This window comes from Gorilla gorilla, chromosome 10 (assembly GCF_029281585.2).
Source record: "Gorilla gorilla gorilla isolate KB3781 chromosome 10, NHGRI_mGorGor1-v2.1_pri, whole genome shotgun sequence".
Lineage (NCBI taxonomy): Eukaryota > Metazoa > Chordata > Mammalia > Primates > Hominidae > Gorilla > Gorilla gorilla.
In genome coordinates, this window is record NC_073234.2 from 143,759,873 (window position 1) to 143,779,155 (window position 19,283).

The following is a 19,283-nucleotide window of genomic DNA, read 5'->3' on the forward strand; positions in this document are numbered from 1 at the left end:
GGATCCAAAGGCACAGAAAGGAACATTATTTCCTACCATATAAAACCCAGTAGGGCGTGTGATGCTGGGACACTGTATGAGTCCATTCTCATACTGCCATAAAGAAGTACCTGAGACTGGGTATTTTATAAAGGAAAGAGGTTTGATTGACTCACAGTTCTGCAGGCTTAATAGAAAGCATGACTGGGAAGCCTCAGGAAACTTACAGTCATGGGAAATGGGAAGCAAGGGACGTCCTACATGGCAGCAGGAGAGAGAGAGAGTGAAGGGGGAAGTGCCGCACTTTTAAACTATCAGATCCCATGAGAACTCACTATCATGAGAACAGCATGGGGAAAGCCGCCCCCATGATCCATTCACCCCTGACCAGGTCCCTCCCTTGACATGTGGAGATTTCAATTCAAGATGAGATTTGGGTGGGGACACAGAGCTAAACCATATTGGACACTGAAGATGCGTGACGCACTGTTCCACCGGGAGTTATAGCCCGATTGAATTGTCAAATAGGGTCCCCCCTGGCCAGGTGCTGAATTATTCTAGACCAGGACATTGCTGGGCTTGGGCCCATCAACCAACATACAAGTCAGCATTTCCCAACTTTAAACATATATGCCCTTTCCAAATAAACATAAAAATCCAGAGATTTTTCTCCACTCCTTCTCTCAGAGGAGAGAACATGATCCCTTAAAGATCCTGTTCTTTATTCTCCAAGCCAAAAGAACAACAAATAGATTCACTTTGCCTTCTGTGGCTCATTTAACAACAACAACAAAAAGAAATAAGTGATTTCCCAATTTCATAATAGAAATGACTGAATATGCATTTTAATGCTAAACCCATTTCAGAATTCTGATGTATACATATCCCACCCCTCCCAGTTGAGAATTGCTGGTCCAAATGGAAGTTTACATCTTTTCCACAATGAAAGCCACTGAACTGGAGCGTGCTGTAGGTGAATGCACCATCCTCCTGGTGAGGTGAGGTCCTGCAGCTCTTAGGCCTCTAAAGAGCTGGATGACCCGAGCAGCACAGGAATCCCCAGATTCTCGAGGGACATTCTTATGGTCTGAGCCAGCTGCAAGGCGATCCCAGAATTCCCCTGCAAGTACATCCAAGAAGAAATAAATATCTATAGAGGTGTTGCAAACCTCCCAGGAGTCATGACACAAATGAAGTCCTTTGAAGTCCAGTTCCCCTCTGGTGTAGGTACCGTTTTTACCCTATAGTGCAGAGTTTCTGTCCCCACACGCTAGATGCCAGCAGCATCCAGCCTCACTGATGACAACCAAAACATCTCCATACAGTGCCAGGTGCCCTTTTCCCCTGGATGGGCTGATACTGAGGGGCTGAGCTGCCTGCAGCCCGTACCAACTGTGTGAATGCAGCCGACCTCCTGCAGGAGGAGATGATGCTGGGATTCCCAGAACAGCAGATATAGGTGAAAGGGAGAGGAGAGTCTGGGAGGGATTGGGGTCCCTGGTTTAGCTTCCTGTTTTCCCAAGGCTCAGTCGTCCTGCTGTTCCCGTAACTCAGGGATATGCCCTGGAGCAATCCCACTCAATACCTGTGCTGGTTGAGTCCTGTGCTGGTTGAGTGCCTGCCTTCCCTTCCTCAGATCCATCCTGTTTCCCCTGCTCACTTCTGGATTATAGGGAACTGCACCTCCCAGGTTCCCTTGTTTTCTGGCTTCTGGACACATTCTAGTCCAGTCTGAGGCAGTGGCAGAAGACAGGAGGGAGACTGAAGTGGGGAAAGCCACAGTGCTTTTCTCCTTTTCTTGCTTTGCTTCCTGGACTGCCTGCAGTGGTGGCCAGGGCATCTCAGGAACCCCGGCTGACCGGAGGCAGCTTCTGCACGCTGTGTCCTGGTTTGCACCCTGCCCCACGGGTGGCCTTGGCCCCTGGAAACCCCCTGGGATCCATTGTTCCTCCTCCCCTAGGGCTGCAGGGTGCCCTCCTGTCGCTGGTATCTAGGTGTCTCACCATCCATCTCTGCTTCATAACTCTTGCCTCACTACGTAATCAATTCCTATGTTTAAGCCCTTCTGTTCCAGTAACTACAGCATTTTGTTTTGTTTTGTTTTTCCGGCTGAATTCTGACAAAATATCATTTTTTTCTTATGCACATTCAAGTTTGCTCTCTGTTTCTTGCAGTCAAAAGAATCGTGGTCAAACAGAATGAAAGGCAAAACTTAGAGGAGAGCCTTGGAAACAAAGCCGGCCTCCCTGAGATTCCTGCTGTGTACAAGGGAGACAGGCCCACACTTCCCCACCTGAACCTGTTTTTGTGTCAATTAAAAGGAGTTTGACAATCCCTGCCCAACTTCCTCACCCAGCAGTTGTAAGAAATGGGTTTGTCAATGTTTTTTTCTAACTTGTTCCAGTAGAATGTAAGCTCCTCGTGGGCATAGATTTTGTCTCTGTTGCCAGTACTGAAACCCTGGTACCTAGATGAGTGCTGGGCACACAGCAGGTACTTTGTAAATATCTATTAAGTGTACTTAGTATCTAGGTACCTAGGTACCCTAGTTCCTAGATGAGGTACTTCTTGTCTGTTAAGTGTACTTAGTACCTAGGTACCCTAGTACCTAGATGAGGTATTCATAAGTGTCTGTTAAGTGTACTTAGTACCTAGGTACCTAAGTTCCTAGATGAGGTACTTCATAAGTGTACTTAGTACCTAGGTACCCTAGTACCTAGATGAGGTACTTCATAAGTGTACTTAGTACCTAGGTACCCTAGTACCTAGATGAGGTACTTCATAAGTGTACTTAGTACCTAGGTACCCTAGTACCTAGATGAGGTATTCATAAGTGTCTGTTAAGTGTACTTAGTACCTAGGTACCTAAGTTCCTAGATGAGGTACTTCATAAGTGTACTTAGTACCTAGGTACCCTAGTACCTAGATGAGGTACTTCATAAGTGTACTTAGTACCTAGGTACCCTAGTACCTAGATGAGGTACTTCATAAGTGTACTTAGTACCTAGGTACCCTAGTACCTAGATGAGGCACTACATAAGTGTCTGTTAAGTGTACTTAGTACCTAGGTACTTAAGTTCCTAGATGAGGTACTTCATAAGTGTACTTAGTACCTAGGTACCCTAGTACCTAGATGAGGTACTTCATAAGTGTACTTAGTACCTAGTACCCTAGTACCTAGATGAGGCACTTCATAAGTGTCTGTTAAGTGTACAATAAGAACTGTGGATCATGACACAGTGGAATTAACTTGGTAGACTGTTGCTGTCAGCAGTTTTCTTTCATAAACAGAATAGCGTAGAAATTCTATTCCTAATAGAGCACATTTCACATGGTAGGTCTGTGTTTTCTGTGTGTTGGTGTAGGGGTGTGTGTGTGTGTGTGTGTGTGTGTATGCAAGCATGAGCACCAACTTGTGTTGTAAAATGTGATTCTTACAGTAGACCTTGATTTTCAAAAAATTTGAAAGCCAGACAGCAAGATAATAGGTCAGCTTTTTGTGAACGGTGAGGAGTGTATAAATCTGAACCTGTAGTGTCTCCTGGATTGCTGTCAGTGAAGACAGAGGATCCTCTTTAAAAACCGGGTCCAAACTCCCTCTGGTCTCATTTTGCACCTCTCCACAGTATAAACTCTCCTTTCCAACCATTCCAAATAACTTAATTCCCTAATCTCAGGGGGCTGTTTCATTGCAGAAATTGCTGCTTGTTCACAAACTTAGTAAGGTACTTAAAAAAGATTTTGTCATGGTTAATAAAAGTCACAGGGTAAATTGGTCTTATTTCTTCTTTTTAGTGCAAAATATAATCCCTCCACCCTGATTGTTTTGCTTAGTTGTACACACCACCCACTGGGAGGCCAGAAAACTTGTATTTATTTCTAGAGCTACCTCCTTACAGAATTTCAAAGAACCTCGGGGAACTTGAGGATTGGTGTCCAGACAGGATGAATCATTTCTTCTTCAATCAGGATTTTTTATTTTATTTTATTTTGCTGGGGGATAAAGATAAAGATGATTGAACTTGTTTTATTTAGGGGGAAAACAGCCTCTCTTTGAACTCTTGATCTCCACTTCTCAGGAGTAGAGCCCATTTGTAAACTCTCAGGTCTCTCATTGCCTTCTTTGTCTCCCAACCTCCTAAGGTCGAGAGTGATTCTTTATGGCAAAGAGTGAGCATTCTGGAGACTGCACAGCCTCCTCTGAACAAACTGGAGCATATATTTCCCGCATCCTCTCTGTCACCTCCCTGGGTTTTATTTTAATTGCCATGCTTTTCAAAAGCACAATTCCTATTAAATTATTCATGGTGGTATAATGTTTATGTGATCAGAGTAATTATTATAATTATGCATTGTGAATTTTCATAATTAATGACCTCACTCGGATTTCATTTGGTGCAGAATATTTCCGAAGGGGAATCAGGTGGTTGTGTCTGCTGGGGGAATCAGAATGGAATAAAATGGTGACCTATCTTGGGTTTTGCAGAGCAGTAGAAACTTCAGTCATTCACTTTGGGGACTGGGGATGAGGAGGCATCTTGAGAAATGGAAGGAATGGGATCTACTTCCAGTTCACTAGAGGCGTCCTGACACCCCTAGCTCAGCATCTTCCTCTGTGAACCGCCCATGGGAAGGTGTCCAAAGGTGTCCTAGTAGAACAAGCCTAGCAGACCAACAGGAGCAAGGAGACCAGACACGCGTCTCCCTTTTGGGGCTTTTGAATGAGACTGGGGCTTACCAAATCTGCAGAAACCAGCCAACAATGCTCAACAGCAGCAAAACCACACTCCAGTGACTCACGCAGCAAGGTGGCCCTAACAGGACTCAGGCTTCAGCTGACTTCCTCTCCCTCTCTAATTCTGGAAAGAGTAGAAAATGCAAGCCATTGGAGAAATGGCTGGTGGCACTCTGAGCATGGGAAGAAATTTGATATTTTATGATTGGCACCTGTCTTAGTCTGTTCTAGTTGCTCTAACAAAATACCAGAGACTGGGAAGCTTCTAAACAACAGGAATTTGTTTCTTGCAGTTCCAGAGCCCGGAGGTCCAAGATCAGGACACCAGCAGATTCACTATCTGGTGAGAGCCGGCTTCCTGGTTCATAGACAGGGCTTCTCCCAATGTCCTCTCACAGTGGAGGGGAGGGGAATCTCCTTAGACCTCTTTTATAAGGGCCCTAATCCCATTCATGAGGCTCCACCCCCGTGACCTCATCACCTCCCGAAGGCACCACCTCCTAAGACCTCCATCCTGAAGAGGAGGATTTCAACAAATGAATTTTCAAGGAACAAAGACGTTTAGAACACAGCCATTTTGTAGTCAGATTTCAAATATTTTAATGCCTCCATTTTCCTCATCTTTGACTTGTATCTGAGGAACCAATGCTTGGTGTGAGCCCTAAATAAATAAATAATAGATAGATAGATAGATAGATAAGAAGTTCAAGCTTCTTTGTCCCCCAGCAAAAAAAAAAAAATTAAAAAATTGAGGAAGAAATGATTTATCCTGTTTCATCCTGTTTTGTATACAAATAGATGCCAGTACTCAAGTGCCCCAAGGTTCTTTGAAATTCTGTATGGAGCTAGCTCTAGAAATAAATTTATATTATGTATTCTGTATGGAGCTAGCTGTAGAAATAAATTTATATTATGTTTGAGACAGGGTCTTGCTCTGTTGCCCAGGCTGGAGTGCAGTGGCACAATCATAGCTCACTGCAGCCTCGAACTCCTGGCCTCAATCAGTCCTCCTGCCTCAGTCTCCCAAAGTTATGGGATTACAAGTGTGAGTCAACACACCCAGTCCCAAAATAAATATTTGCTATAGCTATAGCTATTCACAAAGACCTTTCATCAGCATCATTCCCTCTCAGCCTCAGACCTACTTGAGGGGAAGGAAGTTCCATCCCCATTTTACAGATGAGAAAACTGACACGTGTAGGGTCACATGGAAAATAAATAATGACCACCTTGAAACTGTGATGTCCAAGGCGTCCTGTCTGTAACAGCCTGCTACCTTCCACCCCCTCCCCTGGGTATGCTTTCATTCCTTACCCGACTTCTTAGACTTGCCCTCCAATGTTAGTGATGTGCCTTTTAAGTCCTTCAAAGAAAAAAAAAGAAAAAAGAAAAAAGGGTGGGGGACAACCTGAAGAAAGAAGAAAAATAAGAGCCCCACATACAATTCTGCTCAGTGATCAGAGACCAGTCCAGTCATAGATTTCAGTTTTAAGCACCAATTAAAAAAAAAAACCTTAAAAATTTCTCCTATTTCCTTCTTGATCCTTGTAGAATATTGTACTTTTCAGACCATATTTAGTTGTGCATTCCTCTGTCTTTCTCTCTGCTCTGTCATTTCTTGAAGACATGGGCCTTTCCTTATTACCTTCCATATCTTCAGGTTGTAATGGGATATTCACCACATAATAAGGAGTGAAATGCATCTTGCAAGAATGAGTGAACATTGGTTTTCTCTGTACCTCCCCTTGCCTCCCTTTCTTCCTTGTGTCCAAGTCCCTTTGTCTCTCTTTGTCCCCTATATTTACGGAAGTAGCACGCTTGTTTTGAGAGTATTTGTTGATTTGAGATGCAAAGCTTTTGGCCTGATGCCTGAACCCAGGAGACAGGACTCAGGGCGTATCCAGCATTGAGACCTGAGTTTCCCAATCATTGGAGGTTCACGTTTTATAATTAGGATGCTTTGGGCTGCAAGTAATAACAACACGAATATAGTCTGCCTTAAATGGTAAGGAAACATATTATCTTAAAAAGCAACTCCAGAAGTAGGGCGGTTTCCAGGTTAATTGATGCAGTGGCTTATTGCTCCCCTTAATGATCAAAGTCTTTCTGTCTCTCTCATGACATCCTGGCTTCACCCCAAGACTGGTTGTTCTCATGGTCACAGGAGAGATGACACTGGTATTTAGGGTGCACAGTTTATATGTTTATGGCTAGAAGGAGTGGCCAGCTTTACAGAGGCTTCTCTCAAAAACAAAGGAGGGCCAGCCCAGCCATTAATTTCCTCTTTGTCTTTCCGGTCATATTTAGAGCACAGAGCCATTCTGTAGCCAGTCACTAGAAAGGGAGCTGGATTTGCCTTAAAGGGATAGATAGAACAACACTTGGACCTGAGAATGGAAGTTGTCTTCTGTCAGGTTCATGACTGTGAGTGTCATGAGGAAGAAGATGGGGCAATAAAGTCAAGAGTAGGCAAGAAATTCATGTTTTCCTTTAAATTGATACATTTCTTTAATTTAGCAAAACTATTTTTAAAACATCAGGGTTTGATATACTATAAGTGTTTTCTTCTAACTGGCATTAAAATAAATATATGATAATATAAATAAAAGATATTTATCTCTGTACCATTTTGGGAATTGCTAGATTTAGACTAGACTTCCCAAACTGCATATTTCACCAAAACACACCCCGTGATCTTTGGACAAAATAAATTCCAGGTTTTTATGGATGTAGGAAATACAGCTGTAATTCTGTCAAATGGTCTTTTTTTTTTTCTTAATTGCAAAGTGCATATGTAAGTTTTCCCCTTTTTAAACTTTCATGATTCAATAGAAAGCAGCAAGGGTCTGTTTTTAGGGGCTGGACTGGCCATCTTTTCAGTTGGTGCTGGCTTGAAATGAAAAGCAACAAATAGAATAAATAACTGCAGTGAAGGGGATAATATGGTATTGACTGCTTGGCTCTGGTTAATTTTCTGTGCTATGAACACCATGCAGAAGTTGGGCTGGACGTGATGGCCTCCTGCCGATAGGAGGCCAGTGGCTGTGAATATTGTAGGTTTGTAAACTCAGAAGGGGTTTAGTGTGCAGCCAGATTTATTTAAAGTCATAAATGGATTATTGGATTACTCCTTGGTCATGCGTCTAAGTAATTTACGGGTGCTATCATAGCTCCGGGTCTCTAATAAGCTTCGCTCTCCTTGGGATAGTGACTGTCTTGCCTTAATTGATGTTGAATCTTTCCCACTTAGTCTCTCCTGCTTAGGGTTAACATTTAACCGAGGCCTGCAAAAGCTGGCTTTGAAGGCGCTCGACTTGAACTGAGAAGGTCTGACTTTAATTCTGACCCCTCACCCCCAAATCTTTTCAGAGAGTGTAGCAATGTCTCCTGGTGGGCACAATTCTTTTCCTTTTTCCAGGATTTGGTATCTCATCTGAACTTTTTCCTTCTGACACCCACATGATTTTAAGCGAAAACTCTATAATTTTTCAAAAAAAAGTTAAAACCCAATCATTTACCCTGGACTGGATGAAATTCCTTAGAGACCCCAAGCACTGAAAATAAATTATGGGGCCCTGTTCAACCTGTCTGCAATTCACAATTAAAGTAGTACTTAGCCATAAAGCAAATGGAGGAAAACCCAACAAAATATTTGTTTTCTTATGATGATGACGTCAATATCAAATGATTTACAAAAATATTCCCTCCTTCATGTTAGTTTCCTGTTTTGCTTTTGTTTGGTGTGACAGCCTGTGGGGTAGTCTCACCCCGCCTTTAGCTATGAATGTAGCTTTACAGGTTACAAAGCATTTTCCTCTTTTTATCCCATTGTATCTCCTCTCCTTCTGCCCAGTACAGGTTCAGGATGTTGCCAGAGAGCACCTGTGAGAATGCACATCTAATCATGTTATTCCCTTGCTTAAGACCCCAGTGCGGCTCCCGTTGTTCCAAAAACTAACCCATGACCCTCTGTGGTGGAGCTCCCCAGGCTCTCCAGCCCCAGGTTCTCCCGCCCTCTCCTCCCCCTGGGCCATGTGCATTGTGTTTTGTTGAATGTGTTCCTTCCGAAAGGGCAACTGGTACAGCGCAAAATGTTCTTCCTACAGGGCAACTTGTTATGTTGATTTTTTTGTCTGTTTATTTGTTTTAACTTTTTTTTTTAAAATAGAGACTCACGGGAAGTTGCATAAAATAGTACAGAGAGCCCCAAGTCCCCTTCACCCAGCTCTCCCCGGTGATTGCATCTCACATAACTATGGTACGTACGACTCACAGCCAGGAAACCAGCATGGGCAGGTGCCTGCATAATTCTTTGCCATTGCATCCTGTGGGTAACTGCCTGCAGCTACTGCTCTGAAGACACTAAACTGTGCCATCAGAGCCTCCCTCCTGCTACCTCTGTATTCTCACATGAAGACATTTCTTTGGGGGAAGAAAATGAACTTTGCAGATGAGGCTGGAGTTGTCTTTGATCCACATCTACTCATGCAGAGGACCTCAGCTCCCTTCTTTGGGGGAATGTTTTTCCCCAGTGGGGAGTGGACCAAGGTCGCTGGTAGAGCACCTTGTACCTGTCCTGCACAGCATTTCCCTGGATGCAGATATGTGCTCATACATGTTGTCCCCATTTAACTTGAAGTTCCATGAAAACAGGGGTGTTTTTTCTCTTTTATTTGGTTGTATGTACTATCATTTCCCCAGTGTGGTATTGGATTTTTCATACAGTGTTGGTATTTAATGCTGAGAGCAACAGCACGTGTGTGTGGGATGAATGTGATAACTTCCTCACGGTGGCTTACGGTAGGATTAGTATGAAAGTCCATGTATCCTGACCCTGAGCCCTGTGTTCAACCTTTACCTTTTAACCATCACTCTGGAGCTTGGAAGGTGATAAATTTTCTGAAAACTCAAAATTGTACTAGAGGTATTGGTCATGAGACTCACTGTCCAGGGGCTCTGTGCTGCCTTGGAGCCCTAATTGTTAGGCAGCCATGTTTCATACCATGCAATTTCCATCTTCTACACTGAATCCATGTTTGAGTCAACCACAAGAAACACCTGATCCCTGGGTGGTTAATGTATACCTGGATGCCTGGTTTTGAAAAGATGAGCTGGTCCATGAGATTTTGAGTTAAGCAATGTACACGGAATTCACCAGCTATTGATGGCATGGCTACTGAGATGCTCTTAGAAAGACAGAGCTGATGGTGCCAGTTCAGAGGACCCAGATGAGAACCAGAGACAAGCGAGATGATAACACACAGAGTAAAACGGAGATGTGAGAGAATAGATGTTGTGTTCCTCTCAAGCAATGGGAGAAAATCAAATTTGAAATTTGAAAACAATTCCAGATTGTTTTTCGTATAGAGGGAACTTTGGTAGAAGGTTGGAGAGAATCAGGCAAGGGTGTGTAGCTTGGTCACCTTAAGGTAAAGGTTTGTGAAAATCCTGCTGCCGAGGGTCTCTAAAGCTGCATGCAGCCCAGGTTCTTCCTTTCCTCCAGGTCTTCACTCTGTGAAATGTGGTCCCTACCTCTCACCCCTACACGTGACTGCAGGTGGGTTCACATAACTCTAAGATGTTAGCACTGAGCTGGGTAGGCACATCCCACATCCCACACCAGGAAGAGACCAGGAGTTAGGTGCCAGTGGAACCGGGGCAGGATGCCCACATTTAAATAATTCCGTCAGTGTAGTCTAGACACAGTCGGGCAGTGTTCAATACTAGACTAGACACAATAAGAAATACAAAACTCAAGACAGGTAAGAGCAAGAGTAAACATGTTTGGGCAAATCCATGATCAAAGCAGGTGGTGCTTTAAGGAGATAGCCATAAGTGTAAGCCAAAGTCTGCGGGGTGGCTCCAGTGACTTTTTGTTCCCTGGGATTGGGCTTCTTTTGAAGTCCTCTAAGCAGTTTTTTTACTGGCTTTAAAAGAGAAATCGCTGTGATGAAAGACTGGGAGAAGTCCTCTGTTCTTCCTCCCGGGGTTATTGCTGGCAACAGTAAGGTGGAAGAGCTTACAGAGTGTTGGCTCAGGTTCCAGCCTCATGAACTTATCTCCTTGAGCCTGGGACCTTCCTGAAAAGCAGAGTTCATGGTTTTTCTCATTTGAAGGAGGCATTATGATGGGAGAGAGAAAGGGGTCTCTTCCATGTGTCCTTGTGCTTCCTGCATTTTTTCTTCTGTGAAGAAAGTTTTTCACAGCATAGTTGTGGTGGGCACTCTTGAGTGTGTTTGCCTGAGTTACAGTGATGCCTTTTCACTGAGGACTCTAAGGCTATGAGAGGACACCAAGCAGCCGTATTTTCCATAAGTGATTCTGGTCTCCAGTCGGTTCTAAGAACCAGGGGTGGACACTCATTCCAAGCTGGACTAAGAAGATGTGCTTCCCTAGAAATATGGAATCTTGGCTGATACCAGGCTCTATTTATGGTGGAGCTAAGCCCCTATTAAAAACTCAGGCTCCAGCTGTGCATCGTGGCTCAATCCTGTAATCCCAGCACTTTGGGAGACGTAAGCGGGAGGATTGTTTGAGGCTAAGAGCCTCAACACCAGCCTGGACAACATAGGGGGACCCCACCTCTACAAAAAAAAATTCAGAAATTTGTCAGACATGGTCATGTACGCCTGTAGTCCCAGCTACTCGGGAGGCTGAGGTGGGAGGATATCTTGTTGAGGCTACAGTGAGCTAGGAATTCATCCCTGCATGCCAGCCCGGGTGACAGAGCAAGCCCCTGTCTCAAACAAACAAAACAAATGAACAAAAAACTCAGGGACCATGGTCCAACTACCTTTTACCATGCACACTGATGAGAAACAAACAATGAATGGAGGAGAGGTGTGCTGCGGGAAGCAGAAGTAGGAGAGCTTGGAGATGGAAGGCGAGGAAAGCATGAAAGAGGAAAGGAAGTGTAGGGAGGAAAAATCAAATAGACACAGAAATGCAGAGAAAAACAAATACCTGAGCAAGTTATTGTTGCCTCATCCCGGTTAGCTCTCCAGACCTCAGTTCTAGTTCCCGCCTCATTGCTGTGTTCAGGCCTCCCCAGTAGTTGCCCCTTAAAATAAGTTTTTCTATTTTAAAAACATTGTTCTTTTACTTGTATCTCAAAGAATTAAATATATTGAAATTTATTATTAGTAGTATTAGTATTAGCGTTGCCTGCCTGCCTAATAGTTTCCCATCTTCTTTTTGGCTCTAACATCTACACATGACTGCCATGCTTCTGCCCTGGGAACCATGTGCCTCCCAGAGCCAGAATATTTGCCTTGATTTTTGAAGAATCAGGTGGAAATGATGGGATGGTAGTATTTATAATGCCATTAAAGAAAGGAAAGAAATTTGCAAGGATTGGAGGAAAGAGTTCCGTTTCATTTGCATTGGGACTTGGTAAACAGATGCAAACTGGGCTTCCAGTATTACTGGTGTCCTGTGAAGGTAGCTGACCAAGGTATTGTATTAGTCCACTTTCACACTGCTGATAAAGACATAGCTGAGACTGGGTAATTTATAAAGAAAAAGAGGTTTAATGGACTCACAGTTCCATGTGGCTGGGGAGGCCTCACAATCATGGCAGAAGGCAAAAGGCACATCTTACATGGTGGCAGACGAGAGAAATGAGAGCCAAGTGAAAGAGGAAACCACTTATAAAACCATCAGATCTCATGAGACTTATTCACTACCATGAGAACTGTATGGGGGAAGCTGCCTCTGTGATTCAGTTATCTCCCACTGCCTCCCTCCCAGAACATGGGGGAAATTATGGGAGCTACAATTCAAGATGAGATTTGGGTGGGGACACCGCCAAACCACATCAGGTATAAATGGCTACACTCTGTCAAGTGTGTCAGATGGTCACTCACCTTTGTGCCTGACATTGGTGAAGTGCTGGGATCAGGGTAGAGAGTGAGAGAAAACTTTCTTTACTTTGTATTGTATCATTGGCACCAAATAATTTTTGGGTCTTGGAAGGAGCTGACCACTGCCATCACAGTGCTGGCTGATCTTATTATTATCTGTCTCACAAATCAAATGTGGGTAAATATATTCTATAGGCAGCAGTAGCAAAACATGCAAAATCAGATTACTTGACCAATTTTCAGCCCTGATTCCTACTCCTCATGTTGATTCCTCTGATTAGCTTTTCATTCCTCTCTGAAATGCCACTAAATGGACTCAGATGCCAAAATATAATTTGCATAGGGCACTAGCTTTGTCCAGAAGACACAGTTGTTATTCAAATCAAGCCAAGTTAAAAGAGATCATGTAGCTTTTCCGTGCCACAAATTTGGTAGCAAGCTTTTATTGTTTATAGATTACTATGAGCTACTAAGGGAAAACAGGGCTTTAAGAGAATGTGGCAAATATTAATAGACACAGATACTTCTTTGGAGCAGCTTGTAAGGGAGGGTTAATAAAACATATCTACATGACACAGTAGCAAAACTTCAAAGCCTTTATCTTAATACATATGAAATGATTTATATAAATTGAAGATCCATGGGCTGAATGATGGTTCAGAGTTGAATGGATTAACCCTGGTGAACTGTTTCAAGAGGGTCTTTTTAAACCATCATTTGCAGATATTTTGATCTTCTTGTATCAGTTTTCAGGTACCCCAAATAAGGTTCACAGCCAACAACTTGGGAAGCATCTTTGCACCCTAGGGCAATGTATGCCCCCACCTGACCTCCACATGGTATTCTCCAACCTGAGCAAGAATCAATAAATCAGTGATGGGGAAAATCAAAGAGGAGGACACAGCTTTGCCTTCCAAGACCTTAGAATATGTGTTCATTTATTACTTGGGTGCCAGAGCATTAATGATGCCATGTGGGTTCAGGTTTCTTCTTATGGGTGTTAAAACAAAAGGAATTATTCTATCTATTTGTGTTGAAGCAAATGGAAATTTATTATTTTTTAAAAAGAGGATACTATGACAGCAGGAATACAAAATTTATCAGTAAAAATGGGTCCAAGTTTTAGTGTCTTCAGCACTGTCTCAGGTTGTGCCTTGCATTTCCCTTCCTCCCTTTGATCTTTTATGGGGCAAGTTAGGAAGCAGATATTCTGATAGTAAAGCAATGTAGGGATCCATCGTGACTGAACCTGATTCCAAAGTTTTCTTTATTCGTGATGAGGGAACAATGATTTTAATTTACTGTTTCTGCAGAACTTCAGACCTGTCTCTTAAAATAACTCCTGACCACTTATTCACTGGTCAACTCAAGCAAATAATATTTTTGTTTGTCCAATTAACAAAGAGCAAAAAGGGGTGGTAAAATACATCCTGAGCTTTAGGCATCAGAAGTTTGCACGTGGAACTGCTGTTCTCAATGTTGCTTGCTGCGGTAGATTGCAGAAATGGTAGCTGTTTTCCTCGCTCCTGCTAGGCTTGACATTTTTCAGCTCTTACCATCAAAAGGTAGAGTCTTATTTTTCTACCTCTTGCATGCAGCAGGCCTTCTGATTGTGTTGGCCAGAGGATGAGTTAGAAGTGGCATTGTGGAAGTGATTTCTGAGCTCAGACCTCAGGAGGTTTCTGCACAGTTCTGTCTTTCTCTTGGAACCTTCCACATTACCATGTGAACAAGCATGGGTGAAAGTATGAAATATGAGAAATTACCAGGGAGGTCTTCCCAGTGAAGGCCATTCTTGACCAACAAGACCCAACTAACCTGGTAGTTGGGACACATGTGTGATCCCAGCAGAACGCAGAATTATGAGCTAAATCGATGGCTATTGTTTTAACCCAACCAAGTTTGGGGATGATTTGTTACATAACAGCTGACTGATACCCTTCGTGTTACACAAGTTCATGAGTAACAAAAAAGTAGATTGTCACTAAGTATTTTTGAAGAGATAAACACATCCTTTTAGTTTATCTTTTATTGAGACATCTTATTTTTTTCTTTACCTGAGAACAAATGCAGAATCGAGCTTCCCTACACATTCAAAAATGGCATTTGTGTGTGCGTCAGATAGAAAATGTGTGTGTGTGTGCAAGTGCATGCTCAGCTTTAGAAACAGCCTTTCAGGCTGGGCGTGGTGGCTCATGCCTGTAATCCCAGCATTTTGGGAGACCTGAGGTGGGTAGATCATTTGAGGTCAGGAATTCAAGTCCAGTCTGGCCAACATGGCGAAACCCCATCTCCGCTAAAAATACAAAAAATTAGCTGGGCATGGTGGCGGGCACCTGTAATTCCAGCTACTCGGGAGGTTGAGGCAGGAGAATCGCTCGAACCCAGGAGGTGGTGGTTTCAATGAGCCAAGATTGCGCCACTGCACTCCAGCCTGGGTGACAGAGCAAGACTCCATTTCAAAAAAAAGAAAGAAAGAAAGAAAAAAGAAACAGTCTTTCAGAATCACTGGATATAATCTATTTGGGGAGACGGCATCCACTTATGTGAAAAAATCTGGGAAGATGTAAGTGCCAAGTTCAGTGGTCCTGCCTCAGTGGTCATTTAGAACTGTGTCCACTCAAAGAGCCCATAGCTTTGTAGGTTCAGAGGTGGATAGAGGTGCATCTGGCCACTCCAGTTAGGAAAGGCTTTTTTGATGGGGCAAGTTGGGTGGAAAGAAAGATTGGTTTGGATGCCGTGGGGAGTTGGAAGGGTAGCTTCTGACCTGGCAATGACATGAACCAATATACAGAGGCTGGAGTTGCCATTGGCTGTGGCTGAGAGGAGGGGTGAGGAAAGGGTTGATTGCCAATAGATTCCTGTTGGGGAGAGATAGAAAATGGGGCTACTCTCATCCCTTCTTTCCATCGACCTTTCTTTAAAAGCATTGCGTATTAGGCTGGGCTCAGGGGCTCACACCTGTAATCCCAGTGCTTTGGGAGGCAGAAGTAGGAGGATCACTTGAGGCCAGGAGTTTGGCCTCAGCAACACAGTAAGACTCCATCTCTACAATAATAATAATTATTATAATAACTGTAATAATAATAAAAAATTAGGGATGGTGGCTAGACCCCGACTTTAAACAGAAAGGATTGCATGTGATATCTCAGTCTGAAGAGCGAGAGTTTTATTTGTAAGGAGAAAGAGCCTTAACATTTTAATTATCTTGATACTACTCCCATCTTGGCAGTTACTCTGTTTCCCCCAAATTGCTCAAGAGCTGGAAGGCCTGAATCCTGACCTTAGTACCAAGCCTGAGAACTCAATCCATTCTCTAAACGTTAAGTTTCCGCCGAACTTTAGATGATTCTGCGGCTTTGTGTTGTGGTTTTGTGGCTTTTTTTTTTTTTCATTTGAAATTAAATTATCTGGAATGACAAAACCACAGCTGTTAAACAGTGGGCATTAGATGACATTTAAACATCATTATCTTATGCTCTAATGGAAGAATTGGCTCGTGATTAAGAATGAGACCTCCCGGCAGCAGCAATCTGAAGAACTGCCATTTGCAAATCGCCTATTTTAAGAAGAACCCTGAATCTATTGGTATTTTCAGAGAAAATGGAACACTAGCTTTATCTGCGTCTGGATGTTTGAAGATGGTGCTGATTGCTGGCAGACCTTTCCAGAATGAACCTAATGGTTTGGTGCCTGCCTGTGTAGACGATGCCTAGAACTGACGGTAGCCTGGTGATATTTACAATTACAAATGGATTCTTATTTTAGAGATTATCTCAAGGAGTCAGTAATCCATTTTCAGGGCTTGAGACTTAATTTAGGCTTTTAAAATCTCTGATTGTGTGCAGTTAATGAAGTCAGTCTGAGTCTATATTCATCCCGATAGTGCTGAGTTTGACACCAATGACACTAGATTTTATTTTCCAAATAGATATGCAGATTTTTCTTCCCAAGAAAGACTTCCATTCTAGTGACTTCAGGTTGACACATTTAGATGTGAACATTTCAGCATGGAAAACACCTCTTTACCCTGTGAAGAAATTCTTTTTTTTTTTTTTTTTTTTTTTTGAGACTGAGTCTTGCTCTGTTGCCCAGGCTTGAGTACAGTGGCGATCTCAGCTCACTGCAAGCTCCGCCCCCCAGGTTCTGCCATACTCCTGCCTCAGCCTCCCGAGTAGCTGGGACTACAGGTGCCTGCCACCATGCCTGGCTAATTTTTTGTATTTTTTAGTAGAGATGGGGTTTCATCGTGTTAGCCAGGATGGTCTCGATCTCCTGACCTCGTGATCTGCCCACCTCGGCCTCCCAAAGTGCTGGGATTACAGGTGTGAGCCACCGCGCCCGGCCACCCTGTGAAGAAATTCTAACTTGTAATTTGGGGGTTTCTGCTTTCTCTTTTGTAATGTTATTTTTAGAAAGCTAAAGGCTAATGAATGATTGAGGTGTAATGTTTATGGGACAGCAGGATTTCTGTGGCAGGTATCTATTTAGTTATTTTTAGTGTCCTGTTTTTTGAAGACTTCAAGAAGAACATATAAAAGGAAGAGACCTTTGTCGACTTCCACTGTAGCTCAATTTCCCATCTATCAATTGGATTACTGCTAGGGTTTTGGAGAAAATGAAAAATGAAAGAATCAGTGATGGTTCCCCAAAGTAAATTATTGCTGAAATGTGAGATAGGTTTTTGTCCTCTCGTTGGCATGTTGGGAAAAGCCTGGGCATATGTTAGCATGGTTAGCCACTGAGTGAACCCATGTTCTTTAGCTGTAAGCAAAGAGTGAACCCTACTAAAGAGGATATGGACTGGTCCTTCAGGTTAAGAGGGTGGTTGAAACCCCTGAACTATTATTGAAGGAATCAAAGAGAGGAGCTACATGAAGCCTTCCACCATTGCTGGAAGGAATAACCTCCTTCTTTCTGGCATCCTTAAGGTGCTGAGTCTTTGGCAAGAGTTCAGTTTCCCAGGGTTAGTTCACGCACCCACCCCTGGTTATATGGCACCATAAGAGGCAAGGAGCTTCTAGCAACCTTATCACCTGGTTTCATAGACTTACCCTCCCTCTTAGACTGGACATAATTGGGGGAGAAATAATAGCATCTTCTGTCCCCAAAGTGGGGTGTTATCATGAAGGGAGAAAGGATGTTGTGTTGTCAAAATATACAGATAACTCAACTGGAAGTCAAAATGTGTCTTAGAAATTCAGCGATGTCTAAGTAAAGACACTCAGAATTGTCTGCACATAAAACTGGAAGCTCCAGCTCTCCAGATTTGAAAAAAAAAAAAATAGGAAAAAACAGCAAAGCTATTAAGGACCCGTATTTTAATATGCATTATTACATTTCACAATTGTTTTGCAGGATAAATTTCTATCAGGTGACATGAAAATGAGGCCAGATATTTTCATAATCTCTTGTGACCCAAATGTATTATGAATTCCTTCATCCAGTTTTAATATAACTCTAAATTATTCCTCGATGTCTATTAATAATTAAGGAAAGCAAAAACTGTATTATCTCTTTAATAGCATTTTGACTTTTTACTTTCTTTTTGTAATAGATGTTCCCAGTGCATTTCTTGTTATGTCAGGATTCTTAAGAACTTCAAGTCATCGTATTGCATGACTCTTATGCCCTCAGTTCATGAGTCCTGCTATCAAATGGCAATGGGTCCCCCACTCCCACCAGTCTCTTCACCCCAAGAAGTCATTGCCCTCCTTGCATTGGGCCAACACCCTGCTTTACCTTAGGGGAGCTGCCCCTCCCTGATTGTCAGTCCCTTAGGGTGGGATTCTTTCCCTGGGCCTGTCCAATGAGCGTGGTACATTCCATGGGAATGAGAGGCACAGGGCTGGGCAGGTATTCAAAGTGGGGCCATTCAGAGGCAAGGAATGTCTGTCCTTGGACTTTATCTGCAACAATTAGGAAACAGTGCTTCTCTTTACACCTGGGTTGTGAGTCCTTGAGCTGCAGGCGGCCGTCTTTCCTAAGCATAAAGCCCATGCTGATGGAAGCAGCCTATGGTTCTAGTGGCATCATCTCAGCTCCTAAATCCAGTCTCTTTGGGACACAGACCTTTCCCTGGACTTTCCCCTTGTAGGAGTCCATAATAGTCTGTTTTATACTTAAGCGTCAACGAGGTTTTTAAAATTATTATTATTTGTTACTGAATCTTATCAAACATATCACCCTTGGCCAGTTTTTTTTTCTTTTATTTCTAGGGATTCAGATTCTAGAAATGCATTTCTTGTTCCACATTCTGGAAACACATTGCATTGCACAGCCGATGGTGTTTAGGAGGGGAGTTAACCCTACCACAGGGACCAGTGCACAGCAGAGAAATTAGAACTGTGTCCGGCACGTTGCAGACACTCAAGAAACTTTTGCTGAGTGAATGGAGGAATGTTTGCAAGTCTCCCTTAGTGCTTCCTTGGGAGAGGGCTGCACTCTTTTCAGGAGCAATTCCTTAGGCCGGAGAAGCTCTTCCAGGCGGGGATGAGCTGCAGGTTCACTAGGGCTGGGGCAGGGACAACCTGTTGTTGGCCAGCCACTGTCATCTTCTGGGGGGAGCTGACCTTCATGAAGCATCAGCTGAGCACCGTGCACAAGGCCGGGGGTTTGCTCCGCTGGTCAACTCCGCAGCAGGAGACGTGAGAAATCTTCCGGTCCCATCACCTGGTGCTGAGGCGCTTCTTTCCTGTGAACTAATT

General features: G+C 43.2%; 1 protein-coding gene and 1 non-coding gene across 2 annotated transcripts in view; both read left to right on the forward strand.

Moving 5' to 3' along the window:
• TMEM132C (transmembrane protein 132C) overlaps positions 1-19,283 on the forward strand; it is a 444,401-nt gene that overhangs the window by 22,802 nt on the left and 402,316 nt on the right. The gene's annotated exons all lie outside the window — the stretch shown is intronic.
• Positions 4,488-4,598, forward strand: MIR3612 (microRNA mir-3612). The gene is given in 1 exon segment (NR_106471.2): positions 4,488-4,598. It is a non-coding gene; the product is annotated as a microRNA mir-3612 (primary transcript).